Below are 27,730 nucleotides of genomic sequence, written 5' to 3'. Positions count from 1 at the left end.
AACTCATGCTACTGCAAAAGAAAAAGTATCAAGTCATCAGTCCATCAAATTGCTAAGAAAGGGGGTCAAGTTTCAAATTGAAAAACAGAGTTTTGAAAAAGTTACCAAGACTTTAGAAAAGTGGGTTTGAAATGAAGAAAAATTAAAGTGTATGGTATATAAAGCAAATTCATGATAGTAAGCCATTCCATTGTGCAAAAAGTCAAGTTGAGAGCTAAAATCGTGTTTTGAAGGAAGATTGAGCAAAGGAGGAAGAAAACCTAAAATTTGCAGCAAGTTTGCCTGGTGCTGCACATCAGAGGGTCGGCGCTCCGCATTAGAGGGGCATTTCCCATCAAGCAACTTTTTCCTGTGTAAAAATACATTGGTGCTGCGCATCAGGGAGGCGCTGCGCATTGGGTTCAGCACACTGCGCATTGAGCTGCCAAGGTTCCAATTCACCCAAAATCATCCTCTATCAATTCTTTTGCTGCATTCACCTCCTAACAAGTAAGTGTTCATATATCCTAAGCTCAAATAGGGTTTTTCATGTTTGGTTCATGATTTTTGCTTCCTAAAGGTCAAACCCTAGCTTGCCTCCATACTCTATTTCACATCATTGCAAAACCTTCACATCATTGCAAAATCACAATCCCTTGTCCCTTTTCCCAACTTCATTGCACTAAAACTACCCCTTGATTCTATTTTCCCTTTCCTTATTTCCCTAAGAAACTAATCCCCTTTATCAAACCCTAAGTCCCTCATAAATCAAAACCCTAGCTCCCCAAATCCTTCCCTTCATTCCCCTACCTCATCTCATTACTATTGTTCCATTTACAAAATCTCTTCATACTCACCTTTTGTTCCCACCTATTATCCATTATTCACCATATCATCACCATATCCATTATTCTCATAGAGACAAGCATGGAAAGAAGCAGTGAATCAAATTTTGAAGAGGACACACTTAGTGATAGCTCAAGAGAAAGAAATGTGCAGTCCAAGAAGCCTCACAAAGGTGGAAAAATCATCAGGGAGGAACCTATCAGCATGAGTGAACTCCTTGCCTGCCCACTAGCCACCACATGTTTCAGATATCAGTCCTGTTTTGAGTTTTGTGAAATGGTTGAGAGGGTCAAATTTCACCATGAGTTAGCAAGGCAGTTTGTGATAAACATGGATAACAATATGGTACATCTTGCTGGGGTAAACTTCACTCTTTCACCAACTATCATTACAGAGGCCACAAGAATTCCAGATGTAGGGGAAAAGTGGAACAAAAGGCAAAATATTAGTAAGCAACATTATGAGCCTTATATCAAGGCCAAATACCTTGGAAAACTCAGCAGGGTGTTTCCTTTTAAATTCCTGGAGTACCAGTATGTTCCACTCATGAAACTTATCATTAAATACTTTGCATGTGAGGTAGGTTCTCCAGGCTTTATGCCTACCACATCAGATTGCTCATGCACTTCACCAGGGTCAGAATCATGAGCATCCCTTATTTCATATGCAAAAACTTAGAGAGGATGAGAATGATTGCAAAGAGAAAGCCATATCCATAGCAACTCAATAGCATTTATCATTTTTCTATCATCAAAATTATTGTTTTGCATCAGCTCACTCAGTTTGGAGTGCCATGGGAAACTTTCATTGCCCATGAGTGCTTCAAGGGGCCTCAAATATTTTTAGATCCCCAAGAGGAAGGTGAACCTTTTGGGCAACAAAAGGAGCCTGAAAATAAAACAAAGGAGGTTCCTGTGTTTGTTACCTATGAAAGAGGCACTAGGATGCTCTTTGCAGCTGCCAAGCGAGTACTATCTCCACAAGGGGTGGAAGGGGTCTCGTTTTCTTCACCAGACCACAGGCAAATGCTATCTCCACCGGGGGTGGAAGGGGCTTTGCCTTCTTCTCCAGCTAAACAGGTACAGGTTGGGTAGCAATAGAAGGGCATAGACAAAGGGAAGCAAAAGATGCATGAGGAGAGCCCTACTGAAGGATAAGACAAAGAGTTTATTTTGATTGAGGAGGATGCCACTAACTTGGGCTCTTAAGGCTTAAGAATCAAGGACATGATTATCAAAGAGAAGGAGGCTGAAATACAAGCCTTATCACTTAAACTTGAGAGGGCCAAATGGATCATCAACTTTCTTGAGTAGGAAAACAAGAAATTGATAAATAATCAAGCTATTATGGAGCTATAAATGATTAGGGAAGATAGGCAAGAGGCAAAGAAAGCAAAGATCGAGATGAACTCCCTTGAGTAAGAAATTGAGAATGACTGAGAGACATGGTTGGAAAAGGTGAACATTCACCTTGAGAAGTTGCTTGAGAAAGCCAACAAAGAGAAGAGAATGTTTTGCCATATGGCCTATCATTACTTAACTCGGAACAAGATTTGCAAAACAAGGGTAAAGAGGCTAAAGGCTAAGTTAAGGAGAGCCTTGAGGGCCAAGAAAGAACATGATAAACTCAAAATCTTGGCTAAAGCTTCATTAGCTCAAAAAATAACTTAATGATGTTGCCTCTTACCAAATTTGAGGAAATTTTTGAAACTTTTTGTCATTTTTCATTTTTGAAAATAGAAACACAGGAAATTCTAGCTGATGCATAGCGCCACCAGCGCTGCGCATTGAATTGGTGCATTCTTTTGACAAGTGGCTTATATATTTGGATTCATCATCAAAAAATAAGCAAACCTAGAAAGTTTCATCAATTTTGGAGAAGATCTTGGCCACCAAAAGGGCAAAAAACACTCAAAAAATGCCCTCTCTGTCACTTTTTGGACCCACAGGAAGCAGTCTTGGGAGAAATGATTTTTGAAGGGGCAAATTAACTCCAAATCAGGAAATTCAAGATGTTACAGAAAGTAGACAGGCAGGGATTTCCAAAAAGCTATCTTGGGCCTGATTCGGTGAAGTGGAAGGCCTCCAAAAGCAGTCTTGAAGCGGCATTGTGCATCAGGCAGATTTTGCCAATTTTGCCTAAAACTCAAAATTTAGCCCAATTTCTTCAATGGTTGACTTTTTTTCTTGTTTAGGTAAATGTATGCATGGTAAATGATGTATTTGATGTAAGTATAGATGAAAATCACCTCATAGGGTAGATACATCAAGTTCCAAGTGGTTTTGAGCTGTAATGAATTGGTTTCCTAAGTTTTAGAGGCATGCTGTTCCACCGCCTACTTTTGTGTTCCTAGTTTAGATATGGTTGAAACCACCCATTTTCTCATGAATTCGACCCTAATAGCTAGCATGAGTGGTTTCCTTGCCTATATTATGTGATTTATTAGTCATTTGTAAAGGTTGGACTTTGGTAGAAGTGGTGGCACTCATTGAACATTTGTATTAGCAGTTTGGCAAGGAATAAAACTAGGTTTCATAGCTATTTTTGTGGGATTCTTGTGATAGTGAGTTTATGTATTGTTTTTTATTTGTAATGAGCTTTTATTATGTTTTATATGTATCCAAATCCATCTTTCTCTTCTAAAACTAAATGAATCAAGGAGAATGGACAAAATACACTGCTATGCTTTGTCTTGGGAATGCATTTGGTTTTCAATGTTTTCAACTGTTTGAAGATGATTCATAGTTTCTTTATACCCTCCTCAACTCCTCAGTTGTCTTAATCTATTATCTTAATCCATTTCTAGTACATAAACCCTTTTCTAGTTCGCCCCACAGAACATGACTGTATCCCTGAGTTGATTTCCCGGACCCATTCTGCCTTCTCCAATTGATCCAGCAACCAAAACCTAAAAATCAAACCAGAAACCCTGAACTACTGTACCTAGCCTAAAATATACATTAAATTATATCTCAAGCCATAATTTCCAAATATCCTAATTGAGATTGACAAGGAGAGAGTCCTCTCCCGACCTGGTAGGGCTAGCTACCAGGTTAAGCATGGTTTGATGTTACCCTAGACCTGCCTTCCTTTAGCTTGAGGTAGATCCAGGCTCTAACAGTCTATATGTATCATTTCTCATTCGGAGAGAAAGGTTGGATTTCAGAGGAGAGGACTTTTATCTTATGCTTTCACACAGTTAATCAAAGGATCAGTTGCAACTATTTTTCAGGAATACATGTGCAGTGAGTTTGTGATGTTGTTTTCTTTCTATATCAGTTTCTTATGAATGAATCCATCTCTCTTAACATGTTTTTCTTTCCTCAGTGATTTTCCTTACAGTTATATAGGCAAAATTCTTTATATTCAAAGCTCTGTTTATGTGGAAAATCATGTCTATGTATTTCTTCTTCTAGATTAATGAATTCATGGTAACATGCCCATTATGACCTTGTAAGCTTTTCAAACCCTACACTACATTGACCAAACTCTTAAATCCATCATAAGGCACTGCTATGTTGCTCCTCTTTATTCCTGCTACTACAAACCTCTGAGATCTTAACCTAATTGCTTTTTCTCATTCCTGGTCCAGCAACCCAAAAATCCTAAATTTTCAAAAACTCATATAAAACTATTATATCTAGCCTAAAATCCATTTCTCTTCCAGTCATTGACTATGAAATTCTTAGAGATATCCCTCTCTGGTTTAGCAGGGCTAGCTGCTGAACTACAAGTGGTTTGAAGTTACCTCTTTCGATCTCCTCAGTCTAGGACATTGTAGAGGATAACACAATGATCAATAGCTTACCTTCCACCACTATGTGATACAGGTTAACATCTACTTTTGTCTTCGTGAAGACCAACCCAATGAAGTATCTATCTATCCTAGTGTACCAAGCACGGGGTGCTTGCTTCAGCCCATAAAATGCTCTCTTGAGTCAACACACATGCGACTCACTATCCAAGGTTTCAAAACCTTTAGGTTGCTCTATGTACACCTCTTCCTCAATCATGCCATTGAGGAAGGCAATCTTCACATCCATCTAATGGATCTTCCAACCCATCTGTGCTGATAGTGCCAAAATATATCTGATTGACGAGTACCTTGCAACAGGAGCAAAGGTCTCATCATAGTCAATCTCCTCTACCTGTGAAAAGACACGAGGCGCAAATATGGCCTTATGCTTCTCCAGACTACCATATGCAGCTTTCTTTACCTTTTAAAGCCAGCAGGAGCTCACAACTGACTTGTCCTCTGGTCTAGGGACCACATCCCAAACACTGTTTTGAACTATGGAGTCATACTCCTCCACCATCGCATCAACCAAAACCGTTTGCTGCACTACTTCCTAGAAGGAAGATGGTTCTGTAACAACACATGCACCCATAAGTGCCATGTATCCAATGTACCTCTCTGGTGACCTCCTCTGTCTACACTGAAAAGAGGGTGCTCCCACATTCTCCCATGCAACATCCAACAATCTGTCAGCCTCTCTAGTGTGCTTTCTTCCCTCTCTAGAAGACTCTGCTTGAGTGGATGTCTTCACTCTATGAACCTCTGCATGCGGCTTTTCCACATCAATCTGAGGCCCTTAGGAGCTAAAATCTCCTCATCCGCATGTAGCTCAAGCTCCTTTTCAATGGATACTCGCATCGCCTTCTCCTCATCGGACCTGATATCCCTGCGAACCATTGTCAACTGACTAGTCAGCATCTACACCTGATAGTTGTGGGGTGTATCAGTATACCCCACAAAGATCCCCAACTTTGATGTTGGCTCAAGCTTCTTCTGTGCATATTTGGTCACATGGCAATAAACCAAAGACCCAAAAATCCTGAAGTGACTAATGTCTGGCCTCTTATCAGAATAAGTCCCTATGGTGTCTTCATCTCAAGTATCTGATGTCGGTTATGGTTATGAACATAAATCGTTGTGTTGCATGCCTCATCCCACATGTGTAGTGGTAGGCCCTGATCATGAAACATTGCCCTTGCTACCCCTACTATGCTCATGTTCTTCCTCTCGGCAACCCCATTTTGTTGAGGGTTATGGGGTGTCGTCAACTCTTGTTTAATCCCTTCCGCTGCACAGAAGTTCTTAAACTCATTGGAGACATACTCACCACCATTATCACTCTGTAGAGCTTTAACCTTCTTTCCAGACTCTTTCTCTACCAATGATTTGAACTCACAAAACTTTGTGAAAGTTTGATCCTTTTTCTGCATAAAAAATACCCAACATTTACGAGAATAGCCAAGAACAAATATAACATAATACCTGTGTTTGGCTGTGGATGTTGTCGAGAATGGTTGATTTGGAATTAATCCAGGACAAAGAATTAAAGGTATTACAGATTCATGTGCATGGATGTGCCTATGTTACTTATGCAACAGATCGATAAGATTGCTAGAATAGATAGACACTGAGGCAATCAGAGAAAACATAACAGTCAAACATGTAACCAAAACAAGTTTAATAAGGAGTTCACTCAATGCTCCTGGGTTATGTCTCCTGGTCCAGCCTTTCAGTGGTGGCCTCTCTATTATGTTTTCAAGAAGAGTTTTTACAATAGTGAGCTCGATTCGAGACTCACTAAACAGAATGAAGCTAATTGGAATGGAGTGCACAGACTCTCCTTATTGAAACTCGACCTTTGAGGGTCACAGAAGTATGACAGGCTTATGCCGAGGAGTTTGCTTGAACCTCTCAAGCCTTCAATGTAGTACACAAACTCTCTGACTCTCTCTGGCTCTGTCTGGCTTGATGCTGCCTTAAGGTCAACTCAGCTTCTACTCTCTGTTCTCTGCTATTAACTTCCTGCGTCTAGCTGACTCTTGTCTGTCTCCCTGTGTTTTTTTCCTGCTTCTGTCAGGTCATGGCTTTAAAGCCAGTATGTTCTTTTGACTGTTCGTTTCTGCTTCTCAGACTTCTGGTTTCCTTACCTTTGTCCGTTCGAATTCCTCTGCTCTACGTCATCATCACTAGGTAACACCTCGCAGGGAGGTGGCCACCTATTTCCCAATGAACTGGGTGTCAGATTCCTTGAATCATTTTTGAATGGTTGTTAATTCCGTTTGCTTCAAGATCGCCTATGAATCATGAACGATTTGACAACTCATCATCCACGTCCGACTTCAAATCCCTGGTCATCTCCCTTTTTGACCTGTCAAATCTGGTCAATCCTCGGGATGCATCTTCGCCGTTGATTTGGGCCCCCCAGATCCTACAGTCGTCCTTCATAACGGGCGGACAAGTCGCATGATGTTTACCTGTCCGATGCGGGTGGTTTTCTCTCTCATCCGCCGGACGCATGTCGCTTGATGTGTGGCATCGGGCAGGACTCAGTCAAAACTGCATACCACCTCCAGGCCTTCGGATATCCTGCCGGTTTGTGGAATCCTACGCTATGGAACTGAACGCATTACTTTTCCACATTTCATAGCATTTTTGGGTCCGGACGCTTCTAGGCTTTCCTTGAGGGGGATGCCCTGCGATACGTGATTAGTGCTTTAGAAACCACCCCCATTTCTTGATTTGGCCTCCGGTTTTGCCAGTTTGTGCCAGTGCGCGTTATCATGGGCCAACGGTCTGTGCGGTCGACCAAGGGTCCTCGTTGCTCCGCTCTGGCCACAACTGAAACTGTTACTAGGATTCCTTCTGATAGTTTTTATTTTTATAAGACTTGATTATTTTGGAATAATTTGAAATAGTCATGAAAACTTAGAGAGTGTTTAGGATCCAATTTGGATCACGACCTTCCCACTGAAAAAGCTTTTAGACCACCAAAAGTTGGTTTTCTTTTAAGCATCAATCAAGTGAGGGTATTTATTCCTCGCTTGCTCAATTTCTATCTATTTCACACTGCTTGGCTTTGAACCTTTGAGTCCAATCCTGAGGTACTCAACATCCCCTCTGTGCGTAGTTCTTACCTTCCTATCCAGAACTGTATCTTCCTGCAATTCATTAAGATATTCAGGCAATAGATCATCAATAGAAGGCAATTGACTTTTCTCTTCGGGATCTTCGATTAATGAAGGTTCAAATAGTCTCAAGCTGTCTGCATCAACGACTGAGTAGATGTGCATGTAAGCTGGTAGATCAAGGCGAAAAGCATTCTCACCAATTTTCTCAAGTATCTTGAAAGGTACATAACTTATTGGCTTCAGCTTCTTACCTTCACCTTGCATTCTGTCTTTGCTGATATACAGCCAGACTTGATCACCAACTTGGAAACTATGCTCCACCCGATGCTTGTCATGCCTTGCCTTGTACTTGGCTTGGCTCTTTTCCAGTTGTTCCTGTACTACCTGGTGAATCTCTTGGATTTGTTCAATGAACTTGGTTGCCTTGTCCACATCACTGTGTCCATCAACTACTATGTCTTTACCAAAGACAAAATCCAAGGGAGACCTTGGTGTGAAACAAAAACAGGTCTCGAAAGGAGATCTCTGTGTAGAAGAATGTTTATCTCAGTTGTAAGCATGCTGCACATAACATAAATTCTCATCCCAAAGTTTGGGATGCTTGCTGCAATAGCCTCTGAGCAACTGGATCACTTTCCTATTGACCACTTCTGTTTGGCCATCGGTTTGCGGGTGAAAAGTTGTGCTCTTCTTCAGCCTGGTGTCCATCAATTCCCACAAACTTGACCAAAATTTCCCAAAAAATCGGGTATCTCAATCAGATATCATGGAAGTGGGTAATCCAAAATCAACCCATACATGTTGAAAGAACAAATTTGCAGTTTGTTCAGCGGTAATTTGTTTGTTACAAGGTATTAAAATACACATTTTGCTGAACCTATCCACAACAACATATAAATAGTCATGACCTTTCCTAGATTTAGGTAGTCCTCCAACAAAGTCCATGGAAACGCTTTCCCAAGGATGAGAAGGAACTAGTAGTGGAGTGTACAAGCCTATTTTTCTATTGCTGGGTTTACTTTTAGCACACATGGTACACCCTCTTACATATCTAGAAACCGTCTCATTCATTTTTGGCCAATAACAAAATCTTTGCAACTGTGCAATGGTTTTACTTACACCAAAGTGACTTGATATTAGAGAAGTGTGTGCTTCTTGATTTATCTTTACTCTTTTAGTTTATGGAATGTATAGCTTCCCAAAATGATACAAGAGTTGGTCCTAAACATGATAATCCAGTTCTTTTACTCATTTTCCTTGACTTAAAGTTGCATATACATCTTTAAAATCTATATCTTGAGCATATTGTTCAATGTAGCTCTCATGCAATACTGGATTATGCTTTAGTAGATGCATTTATAATTGGTCTGGACAACATATCTGCAACTTTATTGTGTATGCCCTTTTTATATCTGATGACTAAATGAAACTGTTGTAGAAAACCCATCCATATATAGTGTCTTGATTGCTACAACTTAGTTTGGGAGTGTAGATATTGAAGTGGTTGATGATCAATATGTATAACTGTCTCTTTTCCCATTCAGTAATGTTTCCACTTTTTCACACTCTGTACTAATGCATACAATTCTTTATCATATGTGGGATAGTTAACTACTGCAGAATTAAATGTCTCAGAATGATAACATATGGGTTTACCGTGCTACATCAACACTGCTCCCATGGCATAGTCACTAGCATCTGTTTCAATCTCAAATGGTCTTTGAAGGTCGGGTAGTGCTAGTACTGGTGCTATACTAATCTTTTCTTTCAAGGTGTTGAAGGCTTTCTTCTATTTGCCTCCCCACTGAAACACCTTGTTCAATCCTGTTAAAGCATGTAAGGGAGTTGCAATTAAGGAAAAGTTAGAAATAAACTTTCTCCAATATTGTGCTACTCATAAGAAGCTTCTAACTTCGGTAGCAGATTTGGGTTTAGGCCAGTTTACAATGACTGCAACCTTAGAGGGACCTATCTTCAATTCACCACCCACTACTATATGCCCCAAATAATTCAAAGATGTTTTTCCAAATTCACATTTTGAGAGTTTAACATAGATATTTTCTCTTTTCAAAACATCTAGTGTCTGCTTAACATGCTTTCAATGTTCTTCCCACATTTTTCTAAATATAAGAATGTCATCCAGATATACTATAACAAAATCATCAAGAAAAGGTCCGAGTACGTCATTCATTACTCTCATGAAAGTAGCAAGAGCATTAGTTAAGCCAAAAGGCATAACCAACCACTCATACAATCACTGCTTTGTTTTGAAAGCAGTCTTCCATGCATCTTGCTCTGCAACTCTGACCTGATGATAGCCACTATGCAAGTCTAACTTGGAAAAATAAACAACTTCTTTCAACTGATCTAATAGATCATCTATGCGAGGAAGGGGATATTTATTTTTGATCGTTATCTTATTCAATGCTCAGTAATCAATGCACATTCTCCACGAGCCATCTTTCTTTTTCACCAAAACAATTAGAGACCCACATGGTGATGTGCTAGGTATGATGAACCCCTTCTCGAGCAACTCTTGTACCTACTTCTTGATTTCTGCATTCTCTAAAGCGGACAACCTATACATTCCGATGTTAGGCAATGGAGCATCTTGCTGCAAATTAATATCATGCACTATTTCCTTTTTGGGCGGTAGACATTTAGGTTCTTGAAAAAATATATCATATTCTGAAACAACTTTTTCTAAATCAGCTTGCTGTTTAACATCACAACCCTCAAATACATTGGTTTTATTAGGTTTCTTTTCCTTTACAACCAACAGTAAAAATTGTTTGCATGAATTTACAATTCGTTTCATCTGCCCTAAGTTTATGAGAGTATAATTATTCTTGAGCTTATGATCTCTTAAGGAAATAGCTTTTCTATCATACAAGTAAGGAATTCCTAAAACAATTCCACATATATCCAAAGGAACTATATCTAACTCAACCTCATCTACAAATACTGACCCAAAAGAAAACTTAAGTTTACATTGTCTAGTCACTTGTAGCTTTGCTTTATCACATAACCAACCTAATGGATATGATTTCTTGTGAGGTGTGGTTAGTAATCCCAACTTCTTTACAATTGCTTCAAAAATTAAATTTACTTGTGAGCCACTATCAAACAAAGTATCAATCTTTTGATGATTGGAAATAACTTGAATATGAAAAAGCTCATGTCTTTTTCTCTCATTTTCTTCATTATCAGTAGATTGTGCAGAATTACTAGTAGATGCTTCAGACTTTTTACCTTTTATACCTATGGCTGTGATTGTTGCTTCATCTCCTGAGTCCAATCCCAAATCCTTTTGAATAGCTGCAACAATCTTCTTCTTCTTGCCCTCGAACTTCTTAGGTTTCAACTCTAAGTGCAGAATCCGACAGTGTTCATCATCATGCCCATCCTTCTTACAGTGAGTGCATGAAGACTTGCTTTTCTGCATAGTGTTTGTCTTCCTCTCTTTCCATTTCTATTTTCTTTTCCTCTTATTTTTGCTTGCAGTGGGTTTGGATGATCCCCCAACTTCCGGGTTCCCATTCTTACCTCTAGCTTCTAGATGCGTAGCCTGAATGGATACCTCATCTATACTAGTGGGATTAAACATGAGGATAGTGTGCCTCATGTAGCTGTGTAGACCACCTATATACTTCAATAAAGTCTCAGGTGAGTCTAAAGAAATTTCTAGAATCAATTCTCTTTTCTTAAATTCATGGGTGTAACCTTGTACACTTTTCCTTTTTAGTTGTCGAAGAGTTTGCCAGCTCATCATGGCTTGCTGCATGTAGGCTAGTGGATAGAATTTCTTTTTAATTGCAGAAACAAATTCATTCCAGACAGAAAGAATCTTACCATGTTTCTTCATGTTAACTTGTGTCTTGCCTTCCCACCATACCAAGGCAGTGCCTCCAAGGTGTAGGCTGGCCAACTGAATCTTACTCTTGTTTGAATCAATGCTTTGCACTCTGCAATAAACATCAATATGTCTGATCCAATTATCCAGCTTCTCTGCATTCAACTCTCCATCATATATTGGTAAATCAAATTTAACATCTAATTTAATCAAAGATGTCTTGTTTTTATTTTTAGGGCTATTAGGAGGTGTGAGAAATTTTTCTTCTTTCCCTTTGCCTTTAGAGTGGTCATGGAGGAGAGATTCTTCTACTCCTTTGTCTTGTTTGGAGTTTGATGAATCTTCATCTCTATTTTTCTTAAATTCCTTATACATTTCCTCCACCATGGATCTCACGGTTATAACACTATCCATGAACTGGGGGTTTGATTCCAAGGGATTTTCTTATGACATTTTCCTCTTAGAATAGACTCTTCCAATTTCCGGGTTAGTTTCAGCCAACTCTCTTTCTCCTAATTTAAGCTTTTATCTAGTTAGCATTCAACAAAAGGATCCAACACAAGCTTGTCTAACCTTAGTAACCTGGAGCTCTGATACCACTTGATCTGGAATTTATCCAGGACAAAGAATTAAAGGTATTACAGATTCATGTGCATGGATGTGCCTATGTTACTTATGCAACGGGTTGATAAGATTGCTAGAATACATAGACACTGAGGCAATCAGAGAAAACATAACAGTCAAACATGTAACCAAAACTAAGGAGTTCACCCAATGCTCCTGGGCTACGTCTCCTGGTCCAGCCTTTCAGTGGTGGCCTCTCTATTATGTTTTCAAGCAGAGTTTTTACAACAGTGAGCTCGATTTGAGACTCACTAAACAAAATGAAGCCAGTAGGAATGGAGTGCACAGACTCTCCTTACTGAAACTCGACCTTTGAGGGTCACAGTAGTATGACAGGCCTATGCAGAGGAGTTTTCTTGAACCTCTCAAGCCGTCAATGGATTACATAGACTCTCTGACTCTCTCTGGCTCTGTCTGGCTCGATGCTAACTTCAGGTCAGCTCAACTTCTACTCTCTGTTCTCTGCTATTAGCTTCCTGCATCTAGCTAACTCTTGTCTGCCTCCCTATGTTTTTTTTCCTGCTTCTATGAGGTCATGGCTTTAAAGCCAGTCTGTTCTTTTGACTGTTCGTTTTTGCTTCCCACCTTTTAGTTTCCTTACCTCTGTCTGTTCGAATTTATCTGCTCTGCGTCATCATCACTGGGTAACGCCTCGCAGGGAGGTGGCCACCTATTTCCCAACAAAATGAGTGTCAGATTCCTTGAATCATTTTTGAATGGCCGTTAATTTCATTTGCTTCAAGATTGCCCGCGAATCATGAATCATTTGCCAACTCATTATCCACGTCGGAATTCAAATCCCCTGTCATCTCACTTTTTGACCTGTCAAATCCGGTCAGTCATCGAGACGCATCTCCGTCGTTGATCTGGGCCCCGGAGATCCTGTGGTCATCCTTCATATCGGGCGGACAAGTTGCACGATGTTTACCCGTCAGATGCAGGCAGTTTTCTCTCTCATCCTTCGGACGCGTGTCGCTCGATGTGTGGCATCGGGCGGGACTCAATCAAAACTGCTTACTGCCTCAAGGTCTTCCGATATCCTGCCGGTTTGTGGAATCCTGCGCTATGGAACCGAACGCATTACTTTTCCACATTTCATAGCATTTTCGAGTTCAGGTGCTTCAGGGCTTTCCTTCACTAAGGGTGACGCCCTGCGATACGCGATTAGTGCTTTAGCGCTAATCGTGTATTAGAAACCACCCCTGTTTCTTGATTTGGCCTCCGATTTTGCCAGTTTGTGCCAGTGTGCGCTACCATGGGCCAACGATTTACGCGCTCGACCGAGGGTCCTCGTTGCTCCGCTTTGGCCACGACTGCAACTGTTACGAGGATTCCTTCTGATAGCTTTGATTTTTCTAAGACTTGAATCTTTTGGCATAATTTGAAACAGTCATGAAAACTTAGAGAGTGTTTAGGATCCGATTCGGATCAATGGTCCGCACACATCTGAATGGACTCTCTCTAGAATATGTAGAAATTTTGAATAATTTAACACATATTCAACAGAGATTATCCTGATCATTTACTATTGCAGAATACATACACAATACATAAGCTCCTCTACGTTGATCATCAATATAGCAGCATCAATAACAATAAAACATCAAGAGCATTCACACATTAACACAGTATGTAACCCGGGGAAAGCATCTCGCTAAAAACCCCACACTATATGTATATTAATGATTGAGACCATGTAACATTACAAAGTACAATGCTTATCACAAGCAATCCAGTACCAGCTCCACCTGTTACACACAATACAGCTAAGATCTGATCTCCAAATCTATTCCACTGCTTGCCTGCCTCTACTGCTCAATACCTGCTCAAGAATGAAGGAGAATGGTCTACCAAACTCATATTTCACCTCCAAAGAATCACTCACAATGTGTAAGACATGAGTAGAAGCTACAAACTGGGCAAATACATGAGCAAACTCATTGGCATACTCAATCCCTTGATTGTGCAAGATCTGATGCACAACTATAGTCACAACTGATAGCAATCTGATTCTCTAACACCTGTCCCTGCTGAACTGAACATGCACTGACATGCAAATGAGTTAACTGATGTATTCTATAGTTGAGTTAATAATTAGTGTAACAACTCATCATTAGTCTATTTGTAGTTAGACTAACTACAACTAGTTTAACCAAGTCAAACTGAACACAACTCCATCAACTCCACAATCAACTCCACCAAACTCAACTGATTGAGTTCTAACTGAATTCATGCATGCAACAACTCAACTGACTCATAAGAAAAGCGTACTTCCTTCTGACAGCTGCATGGGCCACATCTGTAGCTCAAACTGAAGTGCTCCAAGAGAATAAGATCAAGTTTATAGTCCAAATATTATTATGAGACAATAATATTTGACTTTTCTATTTTTGACAGCCAGTCTAAAAATAGACTTTGATCACCCACACTATGATCACTCACACTGTGGTCACCCACACTATGGTCACCCACACTGTGATCATCCACACTGCGATAAAAAATAGAACTTGCGCCATAATTTGCCTGCGGGCCCACTTAGTGAAGGCGACTCTTTTCACTAAGCTCCATCGTCTTGTTGCAATCTCAACACTCCCTCTCGACAAGATATGGATTATCAGCAACCCCTATCCTGCCTCGGTGGTACTCGAATATGCTCCTGGTGAGAGCCTTCGTCAGAATATTAGCATCCTGATCCTCCGTTGGAATGTATGAAAGCAACATGATCCTCCGCTGCACACAATCTCTGATATGATGGTACCTGATGTCAATATGCTTAGATCTATCATGAAATACAGGATTAGCCGAGAGTTTAATGCAACTCTGGTTATCACAGTAAATCAAAGTAGGATCCAAATGAGAACCGAACAAACCAACCAAGATCTTCCTCATCCATATAGCCTCACATGCAGCCAAACTTGCTGCCATATACTCGGCCTTCGCTGAACTGAGTGCCACAGATCTCTGCTTCCTGCTGTACCAAGAAACTGCTGTCAATCCAATACTGAAGACCCCTCCTGATGTGCTCTTTCTGTCCGTTGGGCTTCCTACCCAATCTGCATCCGTGAAGCCACATAGCTTCACCTCATCCTCCTGTCTGTACCACAAACCATATCTTGATGTGCATCTCAAGTAGCGCAATACATGCTTGCCCGCCTTCCAGAAGAGCTTGGTAGGCTTAACCATAGCTTGTGAAAGCTGGTTAACTGCATAGCATATATCAGGTCGTGTATTGACCAAATACATCAGCGACCCCACCAACTGTCGATAAACAGTGGCATCCACTTCTTCTCCCGAAGTGGCATCCTCCTTCCTCCAACCTCCAGGAAGAGGAGTATCAACAGGCTTGCAGCCATGCATGTTGAACTTCTCCAGTATCTCCCGAGCATACTTGCCCTGAGAAACAAACAGTCCACCACTGCGCTACCATATTTCCAATCCTAGGAAATAGTGAAGGAGGCCCAAGTCCTTCATCTCAAACTCTGTAGCAAGATCCTTCTTGCATGACAGTATCAATAGCTCATCACTGTTGGGTTGTGTTATATTCTTTCCACGTAGTTAATAGGGGGTTTGAAGGAAAATTTTGGTTTTGGACCATATGTTAGGTTGGGCGGACCCACCTATGGTTTTGTGCATGATTTTCTCACATGTTTTTTTGGACGCGATGGTTTTCGGTCCATGGTATTGGACGCGATGGTTTTCGGTCCATGGTATTGGATGCTTCGGCATGTATAAATATGTATTGTAACATTGAAAGGAACATAATGAAAAATCAAGCTGGTACTCCCGATTTTGGGATCTAGGGAAAAATCTCTGTGCATATGTGTTTTATGGGTTATGCTCTCGCATTGTTTATTTTCTTTGTTTAAGAATTCGTATGCAGGTAATTTATGTACAGGGTTAAAACCTACATTTGGTATCGGAGCTATTTTGGCTTCAAGGGGACTCCTTTGTTGCTGAGGTGTTTCGCTCGGGCCTGTGGTAGACCCTGTTCAGTGGGAGATCTACGAGATCGATTCTGGTGGTGAAAGAAGATGGCGAGCAGTGGAAAGATAGAGATTGAGAAGTTCAATGGTAAGAATTTTGAGTTGTGGAAACTAAAGATGGAGGATCTGTTGGTGGATAAAGATCAGTGGATCGCGGTAGATCCGGGTACTAAACCATCGGGAGTGACCGATGAAGAATGGAAGAAGTTGGATCGGAAGGTAAAGAGCATAATACGATTGTGTGTCTCGGATTCAGTATTGCTGAATGTATCAGGGGAAGCTACGACAAAGGCTTTGTGGGTCAAGTTAGGGACTTTGTACCAATCTAAGTCTCTGGTGAATAAACTGTTCCTGCGGAAAAAGCTGTATAACTTGAGGATGAAAGATGGAGACTCGGTGACAGAGCATCTGAATGCGTTTAATACTGTGGTAAGTCAGTTATTATCTGTTGATATTAAAATTTTAGATGAAGATAAGTGCATCAGTCTGTTGTGTTCTCTACCAGATTCGTGGGATAGTCTGGTTATTGCAATAGGTAGCAATGCAACTGCTTTGCAGTTTGATGAAATAGTCTCAGCCTTGCTGACGGAGGAGATGAGACGGAAAAATATGGACAACCAAAATGGTGATGCCTTGTCTGTACGAGGACGGTCCCAAAACAGGAACAAAAATAAGTCATCGAGTGGGAGATCTAAATCTAGAGGGAGATCTAAATCTCCAGGAAAACCTACAAAGGTGGTGTGCTGGAAATGCGGAAAGGAAGGGCATTTCATAAGGGATTGTAAATCTAATGCTCCTAATAAAGGAAAGGGATCTAATGATGCTCCTTCTGCAGAGGCGAAAACCACCTTAGATGAAGGTGGGGATGTGTACTTGGCTTCTTCAAGTACACATGTAGATCATGAGGCATGGTTGATTGACTCAGGTGCATCCTTTCTCTTCACTCCCCATAGAGAGTGGTTCTGCGAGTATGAGAAATACGATGGTGGTGATGTCTTCTTAGGAGATGATAGGAAGGCTAGAATCATTGGTCGGGGAAAAGTAAAGTTGAAGTTGCAAGGTGGAAGGGTTAGAATACTTCCGGGTGTTCTACATATTCCTGCATTGGCCAGAAATCTGATTTCTGTAAGCAAGTTGGATGATGCAGGTGTAAAGATGGTGTTCGAGAAAGATACCTGCAAGATGGTTCGAGGAGCACTGATATTAATGCGGGGAGTTCAGATTGGAACTCTGTACAAGCTGCAAGGTAGCACTGTTGTTGATGAGTGCAATAGTTCTATGGTTCCTGAAAATAGAGTAGAGAATCTAGTGGTCTCTGGAGAGAAGACCATGTTGTGGCATCAAAGGCTTGGACATATTGGAGAGAAGGGCCTTCAAATACTTCATGGTAAAGGTATGGTAGAAGGTATGAATAATAGCTCTCTCGGTTTTGATTTCTGTGAAAATTGTGTATATGGGAAGCAGAATCGGGTGAGTTTCCCCTCTGGTGGTAAGAGGAAGAAACAGATATTAGAGCTTGTGCATAGTGATGTGTTTGGACCTATGAAGGTTCCATCACTGGGTAAGTCTGTGTACTATGTATCATTCATAGATGACTTCTCAAGGAATACATGGATATATTTTCTTAAGAAGAAATCTGAAGTCTTTGACAGGTTTAAAGAATTTAAGGCTCTGGTGGAAAATCAGACAGAGAAGAAGATAAAGGTGCTGAGGACAGATAATGGTGGAGAATTTTGCAGCAAGGAATTTGAAGAATTTTGTAAGAAGTGTTGTATAGCACGACAGAAGACTACTCCATATACACCTCAGCAAAATGGAGTTGCAGAAAGAATGAACAAGACATTGATGGAAAGGGCGAGAAGCATGCTCAGTGGTGCCGGGTTAGGACAGGAATTCTGGGCATAGGCAGTGGATACTGCATGTTACCTGATCAACATATCACCTTCATCAACGTTGGAGGATAAGACTCCACAAGAAGTATGGACTGGTAAGAGACCCTCTATTTCACATCTAAGGGTATTTCGATGTGATGCATATGTACATGTTCCAAAGGAGAAACGAACCAAGTTGGATAGTAAATCTGAAAAGTGCATCTTTATTGGGTATAAGGATGGTTTAAAGGGTTATAAGCTTTGGAACCCAGTCACATGGAAGGTTGTGTACAGTCGAGATGTGTTGTTCAGAGAGGTAAAAGATGTTATTCAACATGAAGTCCAACCAAAGGAACCTGAGAAGATAGAGTTTGAGCCAAAGGAGGAAGAATCAGACTCTGCAGTAGAGGAGGAATCAGAAGATGAAGAGCCACAAACTCCGGCTGTGAGAAGATCAGTTCGAGAAAGAAGGCAGCCAGAAAGGTATAGTCCATCTGCTTTCAGTTCAAATTTTGCTTTGTCTGTTACTGATAATGATCGCAGAACTATGAAGGAAGCAGTGGATTCAGAGGATGGAAAACTATGGAAAGAGGCCATGGTCGATGAAATGGCATCTTTGCACAAAAATGAGGCTTGGGATCTGGTGGAGTTGCCGGCTGGAAGGAAACCCATTGGCAGCAAATGGGTGTTCAAGAAGAAGACAAATGCAGAAGGAAAGGTGGAGAAATACAAAGCTCGGTTGGTAGCAAAAGGTTATTCCCAGGTGTCGGGAATTGATTTTGGTGATATTTTTTCTCCTGTTGCCAAGGTAACTTCTATTAGATTGCTTTTATCTGTTGCTGCTGCTTTTGATTTTGAGGTAGAACATATGGATGTGAAGACAACATTTCTTCACGGGGATTTGGAAGAGGAAATCTACATGAAGCAACCTGAAGGCTTTGCGGTGAAGGGTAAGAAAGAACTGGTATGCAAGTTGAAGAAGTCTCTGTATGGGTTAAAACAGTCACCAAGGATGTGGTATCAGAAATTTGATACATTTCTACGGGGACTTGGCTTCACCAGAAGAAAAGCAGATCATTGTGTGTATTTTAAATTAATTGGTGACCGTATTATTTATCTGGTCTTGTATGTGGATGATATGTTGCTGGTTGGAAATGACAAAGAAATTATCCAGGATTTTAAGACCCAATTGTCCTCCAAATTCGACATGAAAGATCTTGGTGCTGCAAACTATATTTTGGGCATGGAAATTAAAAGAGATCGGTCAAAGAGGAAGCTCTGGTTAAACCAGAGGAAGTATGTCGAGACAATACTCCAGAGGTTTAATATGCAGGATAGTAAACCGGTGAAGGTTCCTATTCCTGTAGGTGTGAGGTTATCTGCTGAACAGTGTCCCAAGACACAAGAAGAGGAAGAGGACATGTCCCGTTTTCCATATGCAAGTGCAGTTGGTAGCCTAATGTATGCAATGGTCTGTACTAGACCAGACATTGCACATGCAGTGGGAGTATTGAGCAGGTTTATGTCAAAACCTGGGAAGGAGCACTGGACAACAGTGAAGCTGGTTTTCAGGTATTTGCGTGGCACTAGTGATTATGGTTTGTGCTATCAAGGAAGACCAGGATTGGACAGAGTGTTGGATATTCATGGCTTTGTTGATGCAGACTGGGCTGGAGATCTGGATCAGAGAAGATCTACAAGTGGGTATGTGTTTAACCTATTTGGAGGTGCAGTCAGTTGGATGAGTAAGAAACAATCTGTAGTGGCACTATCAACTACAGAGGCAGAATACATGGCGGCCACTCATGCAAGCAAGGAAGCAGTTTGGTTGCAGAGATTGTGTTCAAGTATGGGGTTAGTACAGGGATCTATAAGAATAGACTGTGACAGCCAAAGTGCAATTTTCTTGGCAAAGAACCCTGCTTATCATTCAAAGACAAAGCACATTGATGTTCAATATCACTTTGTGAGGGATATGATAGAAGACAGAAAGGTGTTGCTGGTAAAGGTGGACACTTTGAAGAATACTGCAGATGCATTGACAAAATCTGTGAGCTCTGAGAAGTTCTCTTGGTGTAGAGAAGCAATGGGAATCTCAGGGCTGAAAAATGAGTAAGCTCTCTTGTGGCCCCCTATGGAAAGAAAACAACAAGTGGGAGATTGTTGGGTTGTGTTATATTCTTTCCACGTAGTTAATAGGGGGTTTGAAGGGCACCCGTAACCCCACTTTATGGGGTCCGGGGCAGCGCCCCGGAAAATTTTGGTTTTGGACCATATGTTAGGTTGGGCGGACCCACCTATGGTTTTGTGCATGATTTTCGAACATGTTTTTTTGGACGCGATGGTTTTCGGTCCATGGTATTGGACGAGATGGTTTTCGGTCCATGGTATTGGATGCTTCGGCATGTATAAATATGTATTGTAACATTGAAAGGAACATAATGAAAAATCAAGCTGGTACTCCCGGTTTTGGGATCCAGGGAAAAATCTCTATGCATATGTGTTTTATGGGTTATGCTCTCGCATTGTTTATTTTCTTTGTTTAAGAATTCGTATGCATGTAATTTCTGTACAGGGTTAAAACCTACAATCACCCGTTAGAATCAAATCATCAACATACAGTACAATGATAAGCAACTTACCCTCCACCACAATCTGGTATAGGTTAGGATCCGCCTCGCTCTTGGAGAATCCAAGTCCTGTGAAATAGCTGTCTATCCGTGTGTACCAAGCATGTGGTGCTTGCTTCAACCCATACATCGCTCTCTTGAGCCTGCACACATGCGAATCGCTGCTGAAGACCTCAAAGCCTTCAGGCTGATCAATGTACACCTCCTCCTCAATGACTTCATTGAGGAACACAATCTTCACATCCATCTGATGAATGTGCCATCCCATCTGCATTGAGAGAGCAAGAATTGTCCGTATGGAAGAATACCTTGCGACAGGTGCAAAGGTCTCCTCATAATCGATCCCCTCTATCTGTGAAAAGCCTCGGGCAACAAATCTTGCCTTGTACTTCTCCACACTCCTGTCAGCTGCCTGCTTGACCTTGTAGATCCATCTCGAACCCACCATTGATTTCCCTTCCGGTCTAGGAACAATCTCCCATGCACTGTTTCTGACAATAGAATCATACTCTTCCAACATGGCGTCTACCCATGCGAGATCCTCCACAGCTTCCTCGAAAGAGGATGGCTCAGTCACAACACACTTGCTCATCAGAGTCATGTATCCAGTGTACTGATCAGGTGACTGTCTCTGGCTGCGTTGGGCTGTAGGTGGTCCTACAACTTTCTCTGCATCTTGAGCCAGTCGCTCAGCTTCTGTCAAGCGCTTTCGCTCTCTGATGGTTGGCGCTACATGAGTGGTCTCTTCCACTCCATGAACCTCGTCCTGTGGCTGATCCACGTCCTTAAGCTCATCCTTAGGAACTAATAGCTCCTCATCTGCATGCAAGTGTAGCTCCCTCTCAAGCGAACACTTCATGGCTTTCTCCTCCTGAAATTTTATATCCCGTCGCATAACAGTTTTACCACTGTCTGGCAAATACACACGATAGTTGTGGGGCGTATCAGTGTACCCCACAAATATCCCAACCTTTGTGGTCGGCTCCAACTTCTTCCTGGCATCTTTCTTCACATGCATGTAAACGTTAGCACCAAAAATCCTCAAATGAGAAAGATCAGGCTTCTTACCAGAATAAGTCTCCTCAGGTGTACTCATGCCAAGTATCCTATGAGGACAACAGTTCTGCACATAAACTGCTGTATTTCATGCTTCCACCCACAAGTGAAGGGGTAGGCCCTGATCATGCAACATTGCCCGTGCAGCACCCACAATCGTTCTGTTCTTCCGCTCAGCTACCCCATTCTGCTGTGGGTTATGGGGAGCTATGAGCTCTCTACGAATCCCTTCTGCCTTGCAGAAATCCTTGAACTCTTCCGAGATGTATTCACCACCATTATCGCTCCTACGAGCCTTCACTTTCTTCCCCGACTCCTTCTCGACCAGTGCTTTGAATTCATAGAACTTTGAATTTGTCTCGCTCTTCTTCTGCATGAAGAAGATCCAGCACTTACGAGAGAAATCATCAACAAAAATCACATAATACCTATGTTTTGCTGTTGAAGCAACTGAGAAAGGTCCACACACGTGTGTGTGAATTCTCTCAAGGATCATCGTGGCGCGACTATCCTTCTCGTGAAAGGTGGCTTTCACAAACTTCCCCAAAGTACACCCCTTGCACTGATTTGACTGCGCAAGTGTGCCTTTAGGAAGCCCTGTAGTGATTTGCTGCATTATCTTCAAGGCTCCATGGTGAAGGTGACCCAATCTCCTGTGCCACAACTCGCCATCATCCCGGCTCAACAATCCTTCTGCCTTGCCCGCCATTGCTGTGCTTCCATCTACATGCAACTGATAAAGGTTCCTCACTCGAACCCATATCTTCCGGGTCTCACAAGTTGTCTTGCTGCGCAGGAAAGCCTTTCCCTCGCTGAAAACAACATCATAACCCTTGTCTTCTAACATCGCCACTGAGATGAGATTCTTCATCAATCCTGGAACATGCATGACTTCCTTCAATACGAAGGGTTTACCAGACTCCCTCTCAAAGGAAATGGTACCGATACCGGTCGCACTGTATCTACCATCATCGCCCATCTCGATGTGCACTCCAAGATCTTTGTCCTCCAGATCAGAGAACAAATCTCTATCTCCTGTCATGTGAAAAGACGCACCACTGTCCAAGAACCACACTGATCCCATCACACTTGAAACCAAGCATGCGATCAATGAAAAATCAAGCTCAAACTGTGAGGCTAGAGCCTCTCCTGCTGAAGATCCAACATCCTGCTTGTTCTTCTTCTTCTGCGGACAATTAGTGGCATAGTGTCCGTGCTGGTGACAGTGAAAACACTTCACCTTGGACATATCCTGCTTCTTGCCTTTCGTACCAGACTGAGAAGCTTTCTTGCTCTTCCCTTTCTTTGCTTTGGCAGCCAAAGCACAATTCTCTTCATCAGATACCTTTGATGAAGATCCATTCTCACCTTTATTGTTTCTGAGTTTATCCTTGAGCGCCAGGTCGATCTTGCTTTGGACTAACATTTGCAATCCGTTGAAAGACATTGCTGCATTGTCACCAAGAAAACACTGCTGCAAATTCGAATTCCACAAGCAACCAACTCAACCGCTTCCGATCTAAGATTCGTGAGAACAAAATATTTCTCGTACAGAGATTGACTGTATGGGATTTTACTAGATATCTCACCTTCCAAAGGAAGGATGAATCCAGAGGCTACCTGGCCCGATTACAGACTCTGCCTGAAGAAATAGAATGTAAACACTTCCTGAATAGTAGATCTGATGATCAACAACTCCAATACCATGTAGAAATTTTTGCACATTCTCTACAAATCTAGCTCTGATACCATGTAGAAATTTTGAATAATTTAACACATATTCAATAGAGATTATCCTGATCATGTACTATTGCGGAATACATACACAATACATAAGCTCCTCTACATTGATCATCAATATAGGAGCATCAATAACAATAAAACATCAAGAGCATTCACACATTAACACAGTATGTAACCCGGGGAAAGCATCTCGCTAAAAACCCCACACTATCTGTATATTAATGATTGAGACCATGTAACATTACAAAGTACAATGCTTATCACAAGCAATCCAGTACCAGCTCCACTTGTTACACACAATACAACTAAGATCTGATCTCCAAATCTATTCCACTGCTTGCCTGCCTCTACTGCTCAATACCTGCTCAAGAATGAATGAGAATGGTCTACCAAACTCATATTTCACCTCCAAAGAATCACTCACAATGTGTAAGACGTGAGAAGAAGCTACAAACTGGGCAAATACATGAGCAAACTCATTGGCATACTCAATCCCTTGATTGTGCAAGATCTGATGCACAACTATAGTCACAACTGATAGCAATCTGATTCTCTAACACCTGTCTCTGCTGAACTGAACAAGCACTGACATGCAACTGAGTTAACTGATGTATTCTATAGTTGAGTTAATAATTATTTTAACAACTCATCATTAGTCTATTTGCAGTTAGACTAACTACAACTAGTTTAACCAAGTCAAACTGAACACAACTCCATCAACTCCACAATCAACTCCACCAAACTCAACTGATTGAGTTCTAACTGAAGTCATGCATGAAACAACTCAACTAACTCATAAGAAAACCGTACTTCCTTCTGACAGCTGCATGGGCCACATCTGTAGCTCAAACTGAAGTGCTCCAAGAGAATAAGATCAAGTTTATAGTCCAAATATTATTATGAGACAATAATATTTGACTTTTCTATTTTTGACAGCCAGTCTAAAAATAGACTTTGATCACCCACACTGTGATCACTCACACTGTGGTCACCCACACTGTGGTCACCCACACTGTGGTCACCCACACTGTGATCACCCACACTGTGATCACCCACACTGTGATCATCCACACTGTGATAAAAAATAGAACTTGCGCCATAATTTGCCTGCGGGCCCACTTAGTGAAGGCGACTCTTTTCACTAAGCTCCATCATCTTGTTGCAATATCAACAGAATATACTCTGCTCGATTGTCTCTGTCTCCAAAGGATTACTTGGTGTATTTGCCTAAAGTACAACCCTTGCATGTATCAACTTTCTCAAGCATACCTTTGGGAATACTGGTAGATATTTCCTGCAATATCTTCAAATCCCCATGATGCAAGTGGTCCAATTGCCTATGCCACAAATCACCGACGTCTTGCCTCAACATATTTATTGCTTTTGAAGTCAAAGCAACACAATCCTCTACCTCTATCTTATAGAGATTCTAAACTCGAATCCCTATCTTCTTTACTTGACTCATGGCTATGTGTCGAAGGAACGCCTTTCCTTTCGAAAATATCACATCATAGCCTCTATCCATAAGCATGGCAATGGATACCAAGTTCTCCATTAGTCTCAGTACATGCATAACATTCTTCAAGGTGAGTGGAGCCACATGGTCCCTTTGAAAATTAATAGTCCCCACACCAGTAACACTATACTTATTGTCATCACCCATCTTGATATGCATCTTGAGATCTTTCTCCTCCAGTTCACTAAATAACTCTTTGTCGTCAGTCATGTGGAACTAAGCTCCACTGTCTAAGTACCAAACACTTCCCATCATTGAAGACACCATGCATGCAATGAGGGAAAATTCTAATTCGAATTGGGATGCCAAAGCCTCACTTGCTGCTCCTCCTGAGGACTTCTCCTTGGACTTCCTAAATGGACAATTCGTAGCAAAGTGACCCATCTTGTGACAATGAAAGCATTTAACTTTCACCATATCCTTCTTCTTACCTCCATGATAAGAATCTGATTTGGAACGAGAAATTTTACCTTTTCCCTTCCTCATCTTAATCACTAAGGCACATTTCTCTTCATAATCAATCTTTGATGAAGAGCCATCCCTGGTGTTCCTCCTGATCTCATCCTGCATCAAATTTGACCATAGTCGTTCCCAATCTGGCAGCTTCTCTTGACCATTGACAGAGTTCTGATAAATATTCCAACTCTTTGGGAGTCCAAGAAGAGTAAGGATCACCATATCCTCCTCGGAAACCATGATTCCAACACTTCCAAGTTCATCCCGACATTGAGTGAACTTGGTCAAGTACTTTGGAATCGTCTCACCTTTCTCCATCTTGATTTTACAAAGTTTATCCTTTAGTGCCAACTTCCTTTGATCACTGTTATTATGATACAAGTCCGTAATTATTTTCCACATAGCATGAGGGGTTTCCTTTCCATGGAGACTTGAGACAATATGATCTCAAACTCCCTCAAGGATTATCTACCTTGCCTTCGCCACACACTTCTTCGGGCCAAGTTCTATGCATCAGTAGCAGCTAGCTTAGGAATTGCTTGTTCAACAAATTCCTTCAAGCCATTGTCCTCTAGCAAAACATCCATCTTGTCCTTCCAGACTATGAAATTTGAGCTACCTTCTAAGGCATACTCAAGCCTCAACCCATGGAACGCCATCTGCCGATCCTAAAGTATGTATGCAAATTCGACTTTCACCTATAACCTAGAAACCGAAAACTTCGAAATGTCCTCTAGAGCACTGATTTTAAATCAACGATAACTCCCTCATCCGAACTCCAATTCAGTCGATTTTTTTTTTTGAATTTGGTTATCTTGTCCCAAGGAATCCAGATCTGCAATTTTTTTTTATGAAAATTTTGCATATAAATTCTCAGATATGCTCTGAAAACTCTCGGCCCAAAAAACAATCTTGCTCCGATACCATGTTGAAGATCACGTAGATTCACAAGCTAATGCAATTTGCTAAAGCAAGAGACAATAATCTACTTCAACTCTTTACAGCAGAAGCCCATAAACATCGAGCAAACAATAATCAATAGAGGAAGAGGATCAAAGACACATAACACAATAAATATCCAGGGAAAGCCATAGCTCAAAACCCCACTATCTGTTTTGTATTAATTCAGAAAATCAAGATGAAGTTACAATGCTTTTTCTCTCTAGAACAATCTCAACACTCAACAAATTCAATCTCCAACTCATAAGCAAGCTCAAGGCCAAATCTTAGCCTCTTCACAAGCTCTCCAAGTCTCTATTCCAATGTGTAATTCCTATGAAGGATAGCTTGTATTTAAAGGGAAATAAAGCCTCTAAAAATAGTGCAATTCCTCAAGGATCAGTTCCTGATTGCATGCACTATCAGTGCAACTCAAAAAAATCTAAAACAAATAGTACATTGTCCCTGCACTCTATTCTCAACTGGGTCTTTCTCAGAATCAACATGCATGAGTTTCTGATGAGTAAATATTCAGTTAACTAGAGTAGCACTGGTGGAGTTCATTAGTGTCACCATTGATTATTAACTCACTATTAGTTCTCTCAATCAGTTTGAGAACTAATTTAACTGAATTGACTCATGAAACTGAGTCTTCTATTTTACAACTCACAATTAACTCACACTAGACTCTTACAAAGTAGGGAGAACATATACATGACTTCCAAAAGACTTCCAACTAGAATTTCCTAAGTTAAGTAAGTTTAATAAACTTAATTTAACTATTTTAAGTTTCTATGACAATAGAATTCAAATTTAGTTCACAGTTTAATTCAAGGACAAATTAAACTAGAATTTCTTGTTGCCATTTATCAACACATCCTTAGGGGATAAACTCAGTTTTTCCACCGATAACCTGCGTTCATAACCTAGATTGTTGGTGGCGAATCTGCATCCATAGTCCTGTAAGTGTATAAATCCATGTTCGTGGATTGGTGCATGGAAAATAAAAACTCTACATTATATCCCATGGTTTTTGCACATGGTATTGGAAATTATCAAGTCGTTTTGATGTGGTTATAATTGACTAATGATTAATTTGGTCTCCAAGAAAGTGGATCATTGGAATTGGTCCAAAAGTAGTATGAACACATTTAATTAATCAAGTGCTTTTTAATGGATCAATCTAGTCATTGTAATAGACTTGACGTAGTTAAAACACATTGATTAAATTCGTTGTGGAAATAGCGACATTGGTTTAGTTGTTGAAGTGGTTAATTAGGTCTCCAATTAGAATGTGTGAATACATTGAT

The sequence above is a fragment of the Pinus tabuliformis genome, chromosome J (genome assembly GCF_031772625.1).
Source record: "Pinus tabuliformis cultivar Carrire ecotype Pingquan chromosome J, CPIR1, whole genome shotgun sequence".
Classification (NCBI taxonomy): Eukaryota; Viridiplantae; Streptophyta; class Pinopsida; order Pinales; family Pinaceae; genus Pinus; species Pinus tabuliformis.
Note: the sequence above shows the minus strand (reverse complement) of the source record.